Raw genomic sequence first — 21,014 nt, forward strand, 5'->3', positions numbered from 1 at the left:
GAAGAGTTCAATGCTGAGTGCAAAGACAAATTAGGACAATGGACATCTCTGTCAATCCCTCTCTCTAGCTGAAAAGGATTAGACCCCACTCTATTTACAATCGGTCACAAAAGCCAAAGCGCTTAAGAGTGTGGAACAGAAAAGGCCAGTCCACCTGATCAAATGCATTTTCATCGTCAAGACTCCACAGAATGGTAGGTATTCATTTATTCATCGCCTTTTCTATAACATGGAGCACCCTTCCCAGGTTGTCATGGGTCTGTCTTCCCTTTGTGAAACCGGACTGGTCCGAGTGGATTAAATCCGGCATTAATTGGGAGAGGAGTTGGCCTAACGGCTAGGGCGGTGGATATCGATTCTGGGGAACTGGGTTTGAGTCTCGGGAATGATGCTGAACGTGCCTAACCAAAACGAACATAACTGGTGCTATGGAAAGGTCTCTGATATCAGATTCGGGTCCAGTTTGAGCAATAGAAAACTCTGCCAAAAACAAAAGTCATCCAATCTGGAGGCCAGAATTTTAGAGTAAAGCTTAGCATTGAAATTCAAAAGCTCAATAGTCCTATATGAGCCACATGCATGGGATCTTTTCCTGGCTTGGGGATCATAGATATTGGGACTACTTTGGTCACAGAAGGTGTCACAGTTTCCACCTCTGCTATGTAATTAAACAGAGAAGTCAATTGGGGGATCAAGTCAGAACTGAAAGTTTTATAAAACTAGGCCTTGAGACCATCTGGCCTGGATATTTGTAGAGTTTCAATCCTGCGATCGCCAAGCTCGCTTCATCTTAACTAATTGGAGCACTCAATAGGCCATTTTGGATAGAGGTTGCCTTTGGGAGGTCCACCTAATCCAGGTAGGCCAGCTGGGTTGGGGCACTAGTGTGGTTAGCCATGCAGAGATTTTTGTTTTAAATCGCTGCATGTTTGAGCCTTTTCTGTTTCTGAACTGACAAGGTCACCTGTGAGTCGCCTAACATCCAGAATATACTCCAGTTCATGTTTGACCCATAGTTGCCTCACCAATTAGAAAACCACTTTGTTACCCTGCTAACATGATATGAGACCCCTGATGGTCCAAGTGAGTGTATTTTTTACCACAATTTACCACATGCCTTTGTTGTCAGGAAGGGAGGATTCTAGGGCTGCCTAACCCTGCTTCTGACACCGCATGTGGCTGACCACCGGCTTCAAAGGCTTCTGTTCAAGCTTCATAGCTGGGGAGCTTGCATTCAGCCGCCATCTTGGGGTCAGGCCTGACAGGACCTGCAGATCGAAATGGTGCTGCCTCTGCTCACACGTGGACACAATCTGGGGGCCTCAAGGTGAGTGTGAGATGCCCCCTTTCACTCTCAGTCAGTCAGAGGAGCTTGATGGCAGCAGTGTCCCCAGACACAGGTGCTCATCTTCAGTCTGTATTCGCCATCATCACAGGGTGAGGCGCACAGGTCGTGATTCACCACACTGGGGGGCAGCCTCCAAGGGTCTCCAGTTATGCCGCAGGTAGGGCCCTTTACTCAGCGCCACCTTTCCTTCGTCAACTCTCGGTCTCAGGGGGCCAGTTCACAACTATGACCCCTCCATCAAGATTACTAGGCAACTCTGCTACCAGTGTGGTCCCCTCAATTGTGCACGGCTCCATGCACCGGGCAGTCAGTAAATGTTTAAGGGTAGATTCAGCATAGGCGGATTGGCCCCCCAGAACCACCAGTACAAGGGTCCCCCCTCCAAGGCACAATCTACGAAGTCCCAGCAACTTGTGATTCCAAAGCAACTTGGCTTCCCCACACACCGTCTCCTTGTATCTGGAGGCCCCCGTAGCAGCTGCCACCATCCACTGTGTCATGGGCAGCAAACTGTCTTGTTGGGTGTTGATTGTATTCCTCTCAACAAGCACAGGTGATGTGGTGTGATATAATGGCTGCTTTATCATATTTTACACTTTTTAGCCGCGGAGCCTCGGTGGATCATGTCCATTTGGCCATCTTGACTGACCATGTCCCCGAAATACACTTTTTTGAAGCGTTGAAGAGAATGTATCATATTTTTTCATTATGTTAGATGCACAATATATATGCCAAAAGCTTTTATGGCTCAGCTCGTGCAAAGTCTCTCAAGACTAAGCCAAGCAAAACCCATAGCTCTGCACTGGGTCAGCTTGACCTGTTAACTTACCTGTGCATCCTCCTCTATTTGCGTCTGGGACTTAGTAATTCGGACCAACTATCATTTGATAAAATGATTTGTAAAAGGCAAGGACTAGAAAAATTGAGCCCTGTCCACATGGTCTGATTAAAAAACTCGACCATCAAGGCTTCTTGCAGCAGAGATGAAGAAGAGTGTGTGCAATGAAAATACATTTAAAAATATGGATCACAGGGCTGGGACCCCAGGCCATTATATTGTACATGACCCTAGTCATTTGCACTGCTACCACGAATCAAACTGAGGACATCAACTTAATCTTTAGCCTCCAGTTTTAAGATCCTTCACATTTAAAGAATGTTTCAAAATATTCAGTTTAGCATTTTCTTTATTTACATACACTTTATTACCCCCTTCGCTACAGTGTGAATTTGGCTGCGGGGGAGGGGGGTGCGAGCGCGGCGCTCAATTACTCATGATGGCTCCACACTGTCATGAGCCACGGGCGGCGCATGCTCATGATGGCGTGGAGCCCTCATGACCCTGCCCACTCACTAATTTGCCCGCACAGGAGAGGTATTAGTGCCACGTGGAAGGAGCGGCAGTTGGATGACAGCTCCACGCTGTCATGAGCACACACCGCCCGCGGGTCATGACGGCATGGAGCTGTCATGAGCACGGAAGTAGTTAATACAAAGCATAAGAACCACTGGTTTGGACAATATTCACCACAACATCTGATTTGTTGATTCACTAATTGGAGAATATGTGACGTTACAACACATGCCATTACATGGCATGCTGTTGCAACACCAGCCTTTACCCCGAATTTCTGTCGGGGGAGTGCTGGAAGTTGGAATAGATGAATTTGCTATTCCAACACTAATGTGTGCAACAGTAGGGAAGATGTTGGAGGTAAATCCAACACCTTCTACCCACGGCAGCACCCATTTTACGTTGCAACAGCATGGGATGTAATGGCATGCGTTGTAACAGTTGCGTAGTAAAGGCTGTTTCCCCTAATTGGAAGCTACACCTCCTCAGGGTATCTCTCTGTTTATATCTATGCATCATAGGTATTTGTAATTGTACTGTTGTGCATAATTAGCACTGTTCGCTGGAGCTGTTGATCCTGTGATGTCAACATTGGAATATTGGAGCTGGTGCTGCGCCGAAGGTGTTTCGGGCAGCTACGAAATTGAGGGACAAGTCAGAAGTTAATTTGACAAGTCCAGGAACTGCAAGTTGATCCTGGTAACATTAATTATCTTTGCACAGCTTTTCCTTGGGGTAGCTTATATTTTGAGTGTTTCCCTCATAGGCTTATCTGGAGAAAGATTCCAGGTTCCTGAGATATCCTTGTCCAGGAAAATTACTTCCGGATGAAAGGTAGAACCTGAGGATTTTGTTAGTGTTCATTGTGAGCTGCTGGGATTCCATACCTAGAAAGGGTTGAGTCAGTAGCCTTTTCCTTGATTGTCTGATAAGGTCGGAGAATGGTAATATGGGGCATGTGATTTACCAATGTGACATGGAGGAGTGTGGCTCCCTGATTAGAACGGCAGACCCTGATGCAGAGGTCTGGCCCGGGACCAGGGTTCAATTCCCGTCGCGGCAGGGTCTTGAGCTCAAATGTCCACGGACCCGATAATTCTCGGCACGGTGCCTACTCTAATCATGGGGTCCCACGCTGCAACTCTGGGCAATAGCTTGCTTAGTCTCCACACCGGCCCTAATCTCTAAGGATGCCTGGCTTCACCAGGGGGGTGCCCAGGAGTTGGGTGCCTCACAGGAACAGGCCAGGACGGGTTCCTCAGCGGTTTATTCAGCGCGGGGACACACTGGTAAGTGTAACCATGCGCTTTATAAGCTTCAGAATTACAATTACATAGAGACTTTGAATATGAAATGCCCATATTACAGGGCTCTACCCTGTTACAACCAGAAGAAGGTCTGAGCAGACATCATTGCAGCACCAACCTGTTAACACATTTACAGAAAATGCACACATAGTCCAAGGTATATGTTTTAATGTAGAATGAGGTCATGCATCTCAACAAGCCATGCTGTGTGAATCATTCTAGGCAGGAGTCAAGTAATTTGGATACCTGTATTCATGATGAGTTTCTCTTATATGAGGAGGTACAGAGTTGTATTTGGTCGGTTGCCCACACGTAGGAAACACATAAGCCATATATAATGAGGAGAAACACAGATAAAGTTGGATCAAGCAAAGTCTTTGACATGTATTTTAGTTGCTTATTAAAGATAATAGATATGACAATGTATTGCACCCGAAATAGATGGTCGGAACATTTGCTTATTAGTGGTAGAACAGTGCACGGGGCACCTTGGTTTCAGGGATTGTGTATTTGCCTGTCTGGCATGTAATGAACGTGCATCATTGCAAAATATGTTTCTATGGGCAAAGTGTTGGCACTATGGAGCATATCCACATGGAGCTATCGCTAAATTAACGGCACTTGCTCGCAGGCAAAGTCATGATAAATTTACCCCACCATTCACAAGCAGGTGCTAACAGCCCACAGCACAAGTTTTCCCACGATAGCCGTCACAAAAACATTGCTACAGAGGACCCCCGCAACTATCGCTAATGAGATGCAGAGTAGGCATTCCTGTTGCAAAACCTGCGACAACACCACACCTCAACATTTACAACGACCAGACAGATCGGCGATAAGAACACAAAACACGTGATAAGGCGTGTTAGCAGCAGGAAATGTATGCCTGCTCTGACCTGGTGTAAAGGCGGATGGCAGCCTGCACCACAATAGGGAGCCCAGCCCAGGGCGTCATCGAAGGGCAACAGATGCCATAGAGCAACTGAATATGCAGCACGGACACCCAAGAGGGCCACAACACCCACCCGGCACACATCCCCCCCTCCGGAACCACCACAGAGGCAGTGCAGACAAAAACAGCGCCCCCCCCAGCAAAAGCACCTGCCTCACAGGCACAACATCTGACAATGTCACTGTCCACTACAGGATTAAAGGAACAACCATCCCACGCATCCTGGCCGTCATCGACCAACAGGCCTACGGCACCAACACAGCGGACAACCAACATCTCACCCCACACTAAGATTCTGGCTGTGCTGTGCAGCACCTGTTGGTCCCTCGCACACCCCAACCAACACCCGCCAGAGTCGGCGGAGTCTCACAGCCAGCCACATCCAAGACCCCACAACTGTCCTGGACATCACCATCACCCTGGCACCCTAGTCCCCGTACGGCCAATACAATGCGCAGGAACGGCTGGAGACCAAGCAAGGACCATACACCTTAGCCAGATGAATGCATGTGTGGGGGCAATCCAATGTACACATGTCCCACATGTGCCCCCTGGTGACAGGTTTGTTGAAAGACAGATTTTGACTGAAGAGGATGCTCTTCGATTTAATGGAGGCATAATGGATATAAATTGTGGGACTTCAAACTAGCGGAATCTGGCAATATTATCTCCTCTAATTTATACTGTGAGGAGTTGGCAACATTCTTCCTGAGGAAAGTCAAAGTCATCTATCTTAAGTTTGTGCATAATACTTCAACCAGTGTTTGCAGTAGGGACGCTTATACCAGACCCAAATCTACTCTTCTTGCATCATTCCCCCTATCCATGTTATTGAACTAGAGAGACTAGTGGCTAAAATTAAATCTGGATCCCCTGATGATCCTCTAAAACCAGAAGTCTTCGGGAAAATTCTATCTGATCTCCTACCTGCTTGCCTGGAGCTACTTAATTTATCTCTCTCCACTGTGATAGTGCCCAAATCATGGAAGCATGCAAAGTGGTCCCTTTGCTCAAAAAATCCTCTCTTGACTGCTCCAAATCAGAAAACTACCGCCCAATTTCACTTCTTCCGCTACTGTCTAAAATTTTGGAAGCACATGTGAATTCCACCCTAACACAATTCTTGGAAACCAATTACATTCTTGACAGTTCACAGAACGGTTTTCGACCACGGTATAGTACCGAGTCGGCTCTGTTAATGGTGGTAGAGCATCTCAAGTCCGCGCTGGATGCCGGCAGCACATCTGCCTTGGTGCTGCTGGATCTAAGCGCGGCATTTGACACAGTCTCACATGAAATCCTGCTTCTCCGGTTGGAGGAGATAGGAATTGGAAATACGGCATTGGCTTGGCTCTCCTCCTTCTTGTCTGATCGGACTTTTCAAGTGACATCCCCCCTTTTTCCTCTCTCGTCCCTCCGCTTCGTTGTGGGGTCCCCCAGGGTTCCGCACTGAGCCCTACGCTCTTTAACATTTATATGAGCCCCCTGGCCAAGATGGCAAAGGCAAGAGGAATTTTTTGGTGTCATACGCCGACGACACCCAGCTGGTGATAATCTTATCCAAAAATCCCACTCAGGACAAACAAAAATTTAGACAGGATATCTCTGCCATTGCAGATTGGATGACAACCAATTGTCTGCAATTGAACTCCACCAAATCTGAAATCCTTCTGGTGGGCAGAGACTCTCATCTATAGACCAATGAATGGTGGCCTTCGGCACTGGGTAGTCCCCCTGACCCTAAACCCATGGCAAAAAAAGTATGCGTCATACTGGATAAAGATCTGAAATTTGAAATACATGCTAAGTCACTGGCTGGGAAATGCTGTGGGACATTACCAATTAACCAATTCTGGGACTTTTCGATGTCCAAACACGCCAGTTGAATATCCAAGCTTCTATCCTGGCCCGCCTGGACTACTGCAATGTGCTCTTCCTCGGCTCCAATAAGTCCTTGATTAAGAGATTGCAGCGGGTTCAGAATGCAGCAGCACGTGCCATCTTTGCCCTCCCGAAATTCAGCCATGCCTCTAACCTTCTTCATCGGCTTCATTGGCTGCCTATCGACCAGCTGGTTAGTTTTAAGATGCTCTGTACCATGCACAAGATACTGACAGGAATAGCCCCAGACATTCTTAATGATCTGTGCACTTTGTACACTCCTTCGCGCGTGCTGCGATCAGAAAACCAATGCCTTGCTCGCACTCCTCATATACGTAAAGCGAGATCTGGCGGACGATCTTTTAGGCGACTGGCACCCATTCTCTGGAACTCTCTTCCTCTTCACATTCGCGCCGAACCGGACCACATGACCTTTAGATGTCTTGCTCCAGCGCTAGGACGCCTTGTTACTGAGGCAGCCATGCGCTCTATAAATATTTTAATCTAATCTAATCTAAATCGAAATAAGAAAGTCTTTTGCCGCTTACACTACAGCGGTTATCAAGGGAATTAACCCTTTCCTGAGACATTTTCATTACGGACAGCTTTGGTATTGAGAAAACAAAGAAATTTCCACAGCGGATCAAAGGAAAAGCACCTCAATTTCCAAAGTCCCATAAAGTGTTCTAGCTTTTTGTGCTTTGGTATTGACACTGATATTGTGGTTTATGGTGTACCTTTCAAAAGTCTGACTTTTGTAGACTCATGGCCATATACATTCCTCCTCTACAGGTTGCCCACCCTATCGCTGGGGGCTCTACATCCTTGAACTTAGGTTTCCTTTATCCCTGTCCTGAGGAAGACCCGTATCCAAGGAGATTACTTACCCCTTTAGCGTCTGGGTTGAAACGTCTATGAATTCCCCCCATTGGGCCTGAACTCTATGTACCCCCTACCACAGTCACAGATGAAGTATCACTGTGTTTTGACTAAGAAACATAATGAATAAGACTTGAATGACATTAGGGGCAGGCCTGCTAACTTAAGGATTTTGGCATTGGCAGATACAATACATTGTAAAAAAATACTGTTTTTCAATTTTTTTCTGATTCTCTTCTTTCACGTGAACACAAACTCTTCACTTTTCTTTTCACTTCCTGGTAGTAACCCCCTCTTCTTTAAGTAAATTGTATGTTTTGAATTTAACTATGGATAATTGCCTATGAATAAATTAATGTTGTTTCGGCATAACTATACCAGTGGGTACTGTTTCATTTAACTAAGAATGTATTTTGGCTGTATTTTCTTTTCTATTTCAGGATTTAATCATTTATGAATAAGAAACATTATCAACATTGATTCTAATACTTAATAATATTGTCTAGGACCTATTGTTTTCTGTACCAATTGATTCCCAGGTCCTGTGATGTTTTTCTCAGTCACCCCATTTATAATAATGGTTCCCCCTGGTGACACAGCACACAATCAGTGCAACAGGAAGCACAGGTGACACATCAATGTGCAGGCAACATCAGAACACCGTGGGACCTACACCAATGTTGCCTCCAAATACACACTTAAAGTCTAAATGAATGAGAGACACCCTCGGGAATACCTAATAGGTAAAATATCCATTAAATTAGGAAAGGATATAAATAGATACAATACAGAACTAGTCTATCCTTATACGAAGAAAGACTATTATGATACACCAGTCCAAGAAACATATCAAAATCAAAAAAGAAATTGGTACCCCTATTGCCCAAGAGGACAGAAGAAAAACGTTAGTTTTTCAGATTCCTCATATGTTAGCACAGAATCAGAAGGCGATAACCACATAGACAATAGAAAAGAACAAAATTCTGGTCAACAGAGAGAGCAAAGAGACCAGAGAGAACAAAGACCTTTTTTAGGGCAACACCAACAGAGACAAAACCAAGGAATGAGAGGGAGAGGTCGGGGGAATTACCAACGACCAGCACCTCAATTCAGACCACCATATATGAAAACAAGGAGTCAGAAAATATGGGATTAAACCTAACAAATAAGACACCAATTATAAATCTATCTAAAAGGCATTTGAGTCCTGATGAAGAAAAGGTCCTAGGTTTAGGTCTAGGTTATGCCCCTATTTTTAAGCCCAATCCTTATGAAATTCAAAAAGACATTAAAAGTCTGTTCAGAAAGGTGAGATTAAAAGAATACTTTTTAAATAAAGAACCAATAGAGAAAGTGAACTTGTCTGGATTAAAATCACAATCAACTTGGACTCCTGCACGGAGTATGGTAAACAAAAATGTAGAACTTTTCGAAAAAGCTGTGGAAAAAGACATAGAGGATCTGTTAAGAGTAGACATGAAATCATTCAGTAATAATCTATCTAAGAAATGTAGGGATGCACAGACAAATTTAGAACAATGTGAAAGTGTAACGATTAAGCCAGGAGACAAAGGGGGAAGTATTGTCCTTATGGACACAGAGGATTATAATAAAAGAATGCTGTCTTTATTGGCAGTAAGAGAGCACTATAGATCGTCATCATTAGATGAATGGAGGAACCTTCAAATAAAGATCAAAAGTACTTTAGATCTGGCTAAAGATGATAAAATAATCTGCCAGGACGAGCATGATTTTTTATATAATCTCCATCCGGTTTTACCAGCAATATACGGACTACCAAAGGTCCACAAAAGCTTGGACAACCCCCCGATGAGGCTAGTTGTCTCAAGTTTAAACTCATTAACAGAACCACTAAGAATATATGTGGACAAATTCTTAAGACCCCTAGTAGTCCAACAAAAATCATACATAAAAGATACAATGGATATGATTAAAAAAATTGAGGGCTAGTGTCTCTGGATATACAGTGGAAACAATAAGAGAGCTCTTGATGGACGAAAATGGCGATTTATCAGAGCATTCATACTTCCTTATTGAATTAACTGAAATAATATAGAAAAATAATATATTTTTGTTTGAGGATGACCTCTATTGCCAGATCAAGGGCACCAGCATAGGGGCTACCTGTGCTCCCAGTCTGGCCTGCATCTATGTTCGTGCCTTTGAAAAGAAACATATATACAATGAGGCTGTACCCTTCTACGAGAACGTGACCAACTGGTCACGTTTCATAGACGACATATTTTTTGTCTGGGATGGAAGTGAAAGTGAATTGAGAGAATTTATAGAGTGGCTAAATTGTGGAGATCCCAACCTTAAGTTTACCTCAACATGGAGTCAACAATTCTGTGATTTCTTAGATATAAAAATAAAGGTAAAAGAGAATGAATTAATGGTTGATCTATATGTGAAACCTACCGATAGAAACACCACACTTCATTATGCAAGTGACCACCCAAAATGCCAGAAGGATAACATTCCTTTTGGCCAATTTCTGCGACTTCGCAGAAATTGTACAGATAGAAAGGACTTTGAAGGCCATGCAGAAAATTTAAAACTAAAATTAAAGAATAGGGGTTATCACAACAAAATAATAAAAAAAGCCTACAAAAGAGCCAAATATTATAATCGGGATGCACTTTTCGAAGACAATCACCAACAGAAGTCCGATATGGATAGAATAGTATTTGTCTCTAATTTTTCTATAGCCAGTAATAAGATAAAAAATATTATAAATAGAAACTGGAGTTTTTTGCAGGACATAACCAAAGAAAGAGTAGAGAAACCTCTATTTTCCTACATTAGAAACAAAACCATTAGAAATAGATTGGTAAAAACATACAGAGAAAAAGAAGGAGCATATCAGATCAGCATAGACACTAACAACAAAGTAGTAGGAACATACCCCTGTAGTTCATGCACTAACTGCAAATCGATAATCCCAGGCCAAAAAATTAAATTAAATGAAGGCTCTCACAAGATACAAGGAATGTTTAATTGTAAATCAAAGAACGTAATCTATTTGATTCTTTGTCCCTGTGGGAAACGATATATAGGTGAGACAATGAGAGAGATACGAACCCGCCTCAATGAACAAAGATCAGCTATAAGGACTAATGAAATCAATTCTCCACTTACTGAACATTGGTCACAATATAAACAGCAAGTGGAGGACCTAAGAGGGTGCATCCTAGAGAGAATCACTTTATCCAAAAGAGGAGGAAATATGGAAAAGAAACGAAAAACAAGAGAGCAATTCTTCATGTGTAAGTTCAGGACATATACATATGGCCTGAACAGCCGTGAAGAATGGGAACGACTGTATAGGTAGAAATCCATAATCCCTGATTAAATAACTGACTTTAAATTTTTTTTTATAAGAATTTGTACGTGATTCTAATTCAAGTAGAGGCTATAAACATTCGGAATGAATACTAAAAGAAATCTAGTGAGCAAGTGTGGGGACACCTCTGATATCCATCTGAAGGGGGAGAGAGATGTTGGGGAATTAAATATAATTTAAACCAGGATCTCATTTGTAATGTTTAAATAAATCGTGAACATTTTAATGGCACGTATCAGCATAAATAAATATATACATATAAAAAAAACTTCATGGTGCTTTTACAAGTACTAAAGGGAGTACACTTACCCAACCGTGTCTGCCTATTATAAGATGGCAAAGTGAAAAAACGTTTGAGAATGACCTCCTAGCGCTGTTAACACAAACAACTAAATATAACGGATACTCGTATCCCATTTGTAATGTAAAAAGAACACTTAAACTGAACGTTTGAGTACAAATAAATAAGAAAACACCTCTAAGTACAATAAGGGAGCATAATTCCCCATGCGCGTTTGCCTATTATAAGATGGCGGAGCGCATAACCTTGAGAATGAACTACAAGTACGGGCACACTAACACGTGCGTGTCACGTGAGGATGCTAGCGCCCAACGTAAAAACGCCAGTTTCAACTCCCGCCGGTCGTTTCGATTCCTGAGAGCCCGGTTGCTTTTTCGTAAAAGCCACAGCATACTTGAGGTAAGCGACCATTGCGCGCCGGTTTAGAAATATCATACCATCGTAATGGTGAAGGAGGGTGAGCGTAGATAGGGCAACGTGGAAGGAAAAGCTCATAGAGACGTTGCTCTTTAAGTGACATAGTAGTACTGAATTTTAAATATTTGTCCAGCTATATCATTAGTGAAGCGACTTTTCGCGCTCATGATAGAAGTATCTGTTTATTGAAACTGTAAAGGAGGGGATCATGTATATAGAGCAATACTGTAAGATCGGGAGATAATTGCTCATAGAAAAAACACCCCAGATGATACATAGCAGGCACATAAAACCTTAAACAACTACATAGAGAAAGTAGAAAGTCATTACGTAATTTGAAACAAAATAGGAACGAGGGTAAACTCGAAAGGAAACTGTTACTAACAATAACCTAATAAAAGAAGTTAAGATGTAAGGGAATTGAAATAACAGAGGCTATGTAATATGTCCCTACAGATTATAAACCGTGGACAATTGAATAAACACGGAGTATGAAGAAAGTGGCATAATATAAATATTAATCAAGAAAAGGACAAACAAAAGGTAAGCGCCTTTGAACCACTGAACAGTGGTAGAGCAATAGGGCCAAGGGATAATATAAAATGATTAAAACTTTACATTATTCCATAGAAAGCAGAATAACTCTCAGGGAAATACAGCGACCTGTATATCAAATACAAAAATCAGGAGCTGCAGAATTGAATTGAATATAAGCACCCCCGACAAAAGTGAAGGGTGAGTTTTGCAGAAAAAATCTTTACGCTTTGGAAAATGATTCACCCAGGACAACATTAATTAATATTTTCTTGTCCTCCCCAGAGATTTATTTATATATACTGTTTATTACGTAATCAAGTCATACAGACCAGCACAACGAGGAATGACTCTTGGTCTTTAAAGGTATGAAACCTTATACAAATAGAAGAGATAAATCTTGGTTTCAAATAGGGGAAAGAGCCGAATGAGCCTTTGGCCAGGCCCTGATAAAGTAGACACTGCCCAGAGAATGGATACAATTGTGAATAGGGGTGGCTTTTTGAATTATGAATGTATGATATATAAAGGATAAAATAAGAGGTGGGACCAGAAATAGCACGCACTTCAATAGAAGGGTGGGAGTGATTAATGATAATTAAATGCACTGAATACTATGAGAAAGGCTGTATTTATACATGTATTTTTATACTTGTTTTTTATTCACAGATTGTTGTGTTTTAATTTGTCCTGAGGGAGGTGGGGCTATTTGCCTGTCCACCGAAACGCGTCGACAAAAAAACCTCTGGTTTTTAACAAATGGATTGATAATTGAATGTGTAATATATGTGTGTTAATATTGTGGGATAAAATTACAATAATGATAAATGTTTTTAACAATTGTATATGAGCACTAGGCATTGTATTAATAATCGTTTGACTGGTGGGGGAAGAGGTAAATAAAAGAGAACGCATATTTGTTATCCCCAGTGAGAATAGAGTCATAGATGTATTTGTGAATAAAATTTTAAACTTATTGGTTTTTAAACAAAATAAAGTACAGTGACTTTTTTTCAAATTTCAGTGCCTTTGTGGTTCTACTTATAAAACAAAAAGATTGTGTTGATTAGATTAAGTTCAATTTATAACAAAAATTCCAATAGGAACCTTATTTGTTACGCCTCCAAATACACAGCCGGTGTGCATGATCCCTTTGCCCTCCGACATTCCATCAGCAACCAGCCTTCCCAGGATGGCACCCAGCTCCTTGGCAAGTTCCCAATTAACACCCCACTCACCTGAACTCCACAACCATGCAATCCACAAATCTGGCAATGCACACATCACAAATTCACAACTAACATGCACAACAATATGCCAACCCACTAGACACGATTGAACAACTTACATGTTAGCCTGGCAAGCCGTGAACATGACCAATCAACGGCATGGCACCTCAGCCACACAACAGACAAATGTAGGGAGAGGAGGCAAGCAGGCATGTGTGAAGGATACAGTAGAACCATGATTGGAAAAGTACACAATGCCAAGAGTGGCGGCGAAGTGTTGGATAGACCGCAGTATGCAGAACACACCCATTTCCACGGTGACATACACTTTTAGTGTATGGAGTATAGTGGACAGTGGACGCAACCATGTCACCCCAGCCAGTGGGGGCCTTGTGGAAATGTTTCCTATTACGCCCCTCGTAAGCATGAGCAGAGTGGGATGGGCCGGCGTATGCCAGCCCAGCATAGGGGTGTGAATAAAAAGCGTGGTCCTCTTCCGGAAAGCACAACGTCTCTGCCAGGGTGGCGCCTCCCACCCCGCCACGAGGCCGACGCCGTCCTCATTAGCGGAGATGCCTGAGATCCTGTGTGCCTGCCGTAAACCCGGCCCGCTGGAGCACGAACCCGTCAGGGCAGACCCTGCGCAGCCAGGCCACACTGATCAGCAGCAGACACTGGCGTATGTCAAGGAGTGCCTACCACTTGCCAGTGTAACCTCCAAAACCGAGGCTCGCGATTCGGACAGCCTTTCAGACCACCGCCGTCCCCCCGACCTTGGCCCACATTACTCCTTTCTCATTTACATATTCTACCGGCGTCCTCTGCGGCTCAGTGGTTCCCATATGTGAAACCTTGTCCTGGCTAATGAATAGCAGTGACCCCAAATCTGAGACAGCGGCCACAGCACCATACTCCCTTCGAGCCGCGAGGCATAATTCCATATGCGCATCTTGCGCCACATGCTGCCACAAACCCTGTTCAACACCAGCCAGCGACACGTGGATGAGGGACCAGGACTACCCTGCGGAACAGTAGGTCTCACATCCGGCACCTAGTCGTGAATCACAAATGGCTGAGTCCACACCAGTGGTCGCACGGAGAGGAGTAAGAGGAAGATGCGGCTCAGTCCGGGTGAAACCTGGGTCACAGTCATGGAGGTGACCGAACACGTGGTGTCACTGAACCTGAACTGCGCAGGCCGGTGGGGCCACCAACCTATGCCGGCGACACTCGGTGAATGGCCCATGCTGACTTCTGCCTCCGGCCTACAATGCTCTCGGCCTAGGCTGTGCTCGAGTAGGTCACAGATTTGGAACTGACCATCGAGTATGCAAAAGCAGATTACACATCATTGCATGCAAGGAGAGGCCTAAGAAGATGTTGCCTCGCATCTTGGCGGAGAGAAAAGGATCATCGTTACGGAGGTGTTCGTACTCTACCGACAACTGCCCTGGTGTCTCTAGCGCTGTGCATCGCGAGCCAAAGACACGTGGCTGTGGGCCATTGCTGACTGCTGCCTACATCCTACAGTGTGGTCCAGTAGATCATAGATTCATAATTCAGCAAGGGAAGAGTCCATATCAGTGTACCAGCATCATCGCAGTTTGCATCCCCACTCAGCCCCGGTGCCACTAAGTCTGTTTCCCGACATTCATGGACACTCTCTGGTCGAACAGTATTGGCGTATGAGCATATGGACAAGGGGGCAGTTTTCACCCCCATGTAGCTGATTCGGAATTGGTGGTGGCAAGGGGCTATCGCATTCCACTCCTCCATTTGCTGCTTCCGGATTAAATCAAACCTTTCGGCTTCTTGCCCTGGAGGACACCTTCCACTATCCCCCAAAACACTCTGAAACATACACCTCGGACAGTGATGGTTACCCGCTCAGGTCGCATGGCCCATCTGACTGCACCGCAAGTCACCGTCCTGTGGCTGGGTGCCTGTGCCGCCCGCAGTGCATTCAGGGCCACTAACTCCTGACAGACTTCGGGGTTGCTCAAGCCTGTTGTTGATGCCATCATCGGCCTGATTCCCTGCTCAGCACTCCAGGTGCCAGTGACTCAGTGTACCGCAGGCCATTGTCCGTAGCTGATTGTGTTTTGTGCTGTGGAGCAGTTGGGCAGGTATGTCACCTCAAACAGGGCCCTGAGATATTGATGATGAAGATGATGCTGTTCTGACACACACATCTGCGTCAGGAATATATCGAAGGGACACAATCTAAGACTTTTTCTGCGCATGAGCGCGCTCATCTCTAGTGTCCACAGCCCAGTGCACTGCGACTCACGGACACTTCCGTTTGCATGTTGGCTGTCCTCTGGACTTTATCCGGCTCACCCCATGTTGCTCAGCAGTTGAATCTGTATTGCATGTGTTTTCTGTTCCCGTTGCACTGGTGTCCAATGTCCAAGTGGTTGCCAACACCAGATATTCCGTGCGGGTTGGCTTACACTCATGCCACACACATTCAGCACAGGCGGCACTATACATGTGGCCCTGCCAATAAAGGGGCTGGGCGCATGTGCCCGTAGCCAGTTCAACATGATCTCTGCGTGTGTCCCTGTGGTCTTGTAGTATGCATGTGGGCCCTAGGCCCTACGACTTTACATTGTTTGGTGTACATCGGATGCAGACATGTCACCGGAGGCAGCGGGTTGGGGCTTGGACATGTAGCTTTGTCGTCACCCACTCCAATCATGAGGGGAGTGGCCAGGGCCAATGTACGCACAGCCAACATGGGTGTGTCACTGCTAATTGCGCGCCCCTGGGCGTCATACTGTGCTGTGAATGTGCATCTGCATGTGTCTCTATGGTAGTGTGGGTCTCCTTAGTGGGTTGTGGGTGGGCTCTGACGGGTGACAGACCCCTTCGTAGATGTCCTGGTTCACATTCCATGGGTTCAGACCCCACCCACCCCTGTTAGGCCACCTCCTTTTGGCGTGCTGACACATGCCATTGGGGTGCCATGTGTGGGTGGGTGAAGTGTCCTGAGCTAGCTGTACTTCGTGCACCGTCTCCACACTAATGACTGTGGGCTGAGTTTCCTCCAGCTCCTTCGGCGGCGCTGGACTGCCACCTCCTGTCGCCATTGCTGCCTTCCTGTTGGCAGCAGGTTGGTGCCTGGTTTAGGTTGTCACGTCACCTATTGGCCTCCTGGGTTGGCCTCCTCGGCACTCCGACTGCATTCCAGGTGATCTGCTTGTGGGTCATTTGCTGGTAGTGGTCTGTCACCTCCGTGACGCTGGTCTTGGTTTCCTGCGATCTGCACCCTGTCTTCCTCTCACTCTTCTCCTTGGCCTTCCCTGACCCCGTTGTTCCTTGCTGGTAGTCTGACGGGGTTGTGGTGTTTGAGTTGGCCTCTGCGCTTGGTCAGGGTGCACCCATGTTGCTACTTGCTTTGGCTTGTTTCTGGTGTATTTTTTCTGGGGTTTTTATGGTGCATTGTTCCACCAGATGCGTGGGATTTGCAGGCCTGTGGCTGTTTTTTGCTATTTTTTGTACCGCGGTTGGCTTCATCGCATGTTTTTTTTGCGTTCACCTATTGCATTTTTTCAACGTGGCATTGATTTTCACACGGACATTTGCCGCGTTATCTGGTGTCTATCGCATGCTACCGCCTTGTGAATTCCACGTTGACACTGGGTTCATTTCCTGCGATAGGCTGCAATATTGAAAGTTGCGTTATGCTACTCTTGCAGTAGTTATCACATGTTCTTGTGAATATACCCCAACATTTTTCAAGTTTAATGTATTATCCGTGTTAACACACTTAAAATGGCTAAATGTATTCTGGACTTATAAAAGATTGAAGTCGAGTTAGATTCAGGCATATTTCTGAAAGAGTAAGGCCAGTGTTTCCTGTTACAAGCCACGTAGATCGAAGATGTAAAGGAGACCATCACTCAAGGGTTCACTAGCCCCTGTGCAGATAGCCCTAGTATAGCCCTAGTACAATGCCTGTAGTCAGTGACTGGAAAACTAAAGATGGCGACCACACGGAATGGTTGGTCAGACCACATTCTGCTGTATTGCTATTTACCAGTTGCAGTAGCACCTCCCAACATTCCAGGACACTCAAAATGCGACCCTTAATGTATTGCATTGCTTGGGCCATTCTTCTGAGAATCACCTACAGAAGGTTACTAGTCTAATGAAGTTTCACAAATTCTGGTGTATACTGTACTCTGGAGTGTGTGCAGCGCACATGCGCGCGCACACACATTCTCTCTCTTGCTCTATCTCTCTCCCTCTCTCTCTCTGTCTCTCTCTTTCTCTCTCTCTGCCTCTCTCTTACACATCTATGTGGTTCACTTTTTGTGAACCATGAATAAAATGTATAGCCAAAGGTCAAGACTTTTTATAGCACGTTAGACTTAATCTTGAAAACAGATTTTTGACCTGGCTCCAAAAATGGCCACAATGCGAGGATGCTGCCCACACATGTCTTTTCACATCTCCTTCACGGGGTAGGAACTGCCAATAAAAGAGGAGGAAGCATAAAATGCGCTACATGTCTCCCATTTAGTCTTCAGTCGCAGGAGTAGTGCGCGGAGGACATGCTTGCTGACTATCTCTGGAAAGTACACTAATGACGCACATTTTACAGAACATTATCTGTCAGAACACGGTGATGCATGTATGGAATCACCAGCCACTACTCTTTATCTTGCTCTCAATGCCAGGAGGGATATAAATGCCCAGAAGGCAGATAGGAAGCTGTCAGTGACATGCCTATAATGACAGATGAAAGCCTTGACTGTGCATCAGAGCCTGGGTTGCCAGGAACCCATGGTATACAGCACATTCGGACTGCAATGCAGATGGCATGGGCAATGCATGAGGCCCCTCAACAAGAGAGGGCCATAGATAGCCTTCTGAAAAGCTAATCAGCGCGCAGGACTATTTTGACAAGCACATACAGTCTCCATCACAGCTCACCTTAACTATCTCAGTGGCGGCAGCTTTTTTCTCCCCCAAAATAGGAATCGTTCAATCTTTCTAAAACAAGCTGTCATTCGAACCAGTAATTGCCGCTGCTCGCTTGAAACACTCCACTACGTACATGTGTTTAATGTAGTGCTAGTGGAGGGAATAAATGTCTTTACTGAGTAGATATATTAGCAGCCTACACGTCACAGGCCCAGTGGGTTGCCTCAGGATTTGATCAATTTGAAATCATTAAAAAGAGTATCACCATGGGCCATATGTATCAAGCCAAATTGAATTTGCAAACTCCGAAATATGCAGAATTTCGGCGTTTGCAAATACAATTTGGACTGATGGTACGCATCAAGCAAATCTGCTTGAAATATAAGGAATCGCAAAATAGCGATTCCTTATCTTGCGATTGCATTTAAGGAATCGCAAATTTTGCGATTCCTTAAATGCAATGTAAGAAGCCAAAAAAAATTAGAAAAATGGCCTTAAGGAATCGCAAATTACCACCAACTTCTAGTTGGTGGTAAGTTGCAAATTCCTTTCAAAATGCATATTTTTACAATTTTCTAAGTGCTATGTGACGCACATACATGCCCTGAGGGCATGTATGTGCGCCACATGTGCACCCTTGCCGATTTCAGGGGTGCAACAGGGTGTCCTTTGGACACCACTGCACCCTTGAAAATATTCACAGTTTGCGATTAGCAAATTGCGAATCGCAAATTTCCCCTTCATTCCTATGGGCCTCCTGGCCCATAGAAATGAATGGGAAATTATTCCTTAATTGCGATTAGCAATTTGCTAATCACAATTAAGGAATTTTAAGAAATCGCTAAAAAGAAGCTGATTTCTACATACATACCATTTTGCGATTTCTAAATAGCGATTCCTTAAAAATCGCTATTTAGGAATCGCAAAACGGAATGTTGATACATTTGGCCCCATGCTCTGTCGTGCAGGTGTCGCCATGCATTGTAAAAGCAGAGCAGCAGCTCTAGGTCCAGATTTACGAAGCCATTTAGCATTTTTTAACCAAACGGCCAAATCACTATTTCGGTCCGTTAAGAAATGATAAATGGCGTTTTCAGATGGACAAAGGGCCAAAACCGGTTGCAATTTACATGATAGAAATCGGAAATTGTGACCGCAATGCAGGAATCACATATAGGGATTGCCTATTTGTGATTCCTAAAGCACATGTACAAAGCAATTCCTAAATACGAATTGGGCATTTACCAATGAGTTCAAGTCGATGGTAACAGTGTGCTAAATAATAAAAAGCATTAAGGGCCGATGTGCACTTACATATGCACTAGGAAATTCGGAGAGCCTTAAGCCCAGAGGCACTCTTGGCTTTGCATTTCTTAAATTGTGATTTCCTATTAGGAAAACACAATTTAGGAAATGCAAACCATTTCATATGTTGCCCATAGGTGGGAATGCAATGGCATTTCCTATTAGCGATTGCCTAATAGCGATTCTTAATCTGTAGAGATCGCTATTAGGGAATAGCAAATTTTGTACCTATCCTTTTGCATTTCTTAAATAGCAATTCCTACGGAGTTGCTCTTTAAGAAATGCAAACGGGAACCTTAGGACATCTGGCCCTATGTGCAATAGTGGTTGGCAGGGAATGAGAGTAGAGGGGCGTGGAGTTGTGGGCGGGGGTACAAAATAAAACAAAAAAACACTTACCTCCTCACCACATCTCAAGTTCTCAGTCATCTCTCCTCCGTCGTCCCTCATCATCTCTCTGTGGCCGAACCAGGAAGGTCAAAGGCTCCCTTCCCTTAACAAATCGCAATGCTGCAATGCAGCGTTCTGGTTGGTTTGAGCGCCATAACTCACCACTCAGATGGGTATCGGAGGCTGGGCATGTTCTCCAACAGGCTGTGTAATGCAAAGTGTGCATGACTGTTTGGCCAGCCCAAGAGGGCCGGCCACGCAGTTATGCCCACTTTGGTGTGCAACAACCGCTCCTCCTCCCAGACGTCATGATAGCCCAGCCCCGCCCAGCCCAACCTGGCTGATACTAAAGATAAAATGATAATAACAGAAATAACTTCCGTTGTTATCATTTTATTTTTGCTTTTACATTGCTCCGAGAGCAGTGGGCAATGCTTCTCCGCCTTAGGGGAGCAGCCACCACTGCCTATGTGCGTTAAACACCTCAACAGTATTTAAATTGAGTATCACCACAAGGAGAGGACAGTCAGCGCTACTTTTCCACACACAGCGCCGTGTTATCCTCTACCCCAGAAACACGCCTGAAATGCTTAACACCTTCTCGCGATTTTAATGTCATACTATAGACACAAAGGAGCACAAGCCTTTTGTCCCTCTGAAGTAGGAGTGTGGATGCTGGACCCTCACGAGTCCCCTACTCATACTAGTAGCAAGGACTGCTTTGATGCTGCAGGACTTTCTTTAGAAATGTTTTTTGAATGATGGGCACATGGATAGGTACTGTGCTCACCACTGATAACAATCTATTTCTTTCTTTTTAA

At 44.6% G+C, this 21,014-nt stretch overlaps 1 protein-coding gene and 1 long non-coding RNA gene across 2 annotated transcripts in view; one reads left to right on the forward strand and one right to left on the reverse strand.

The window, feature by feature from the left end:
* LOC144770373 (serine/threonine-protein kinase SBK1-like) overlaps nt 1–20,333 on the reverse strand; it is a 198,969-nt gene extending 178,636 nt beyond the window's left edge. The window contains exon 1 of the mRNA XM_078654844.1: nt 20,203–20,333. The gene's annotated coding sequence lies outside the window, so the exon portion shown is untranslated. The remainder of the gene's footprint in view (nt 1–20,202) is intronic.
* On the forward strand, nt 11,685–13,282 carry LOC144770374 (uncharacterized). Its single transcript, XR_013598874.1, has 5 exons — nt 11,685–11,785; nt 12,260–12,346; nt 12,434–12,538; nt 12,623–12,703; nt 13,007–13,282. It is a non-coding gene; the product is annotated as an uncharacterized LOC144770374 (long non-coding RNA).
* Nucleotides 20,334–21,014: the final 681 nt, after the last annotated feature.

This window comes from Lissotriton helveticus, chromosome 7 (genome assembly GCF_964261635.1).
Source record: "Lissotriton helveticus chromosome 7, aLisHel1.1, whole genome shotgun sequence".
NCBI lineage: Eukaryota > Metazoa > Chordata > Amphibia > Caudata > Salamandridae > Lissotriton > Lissotriton helveticus.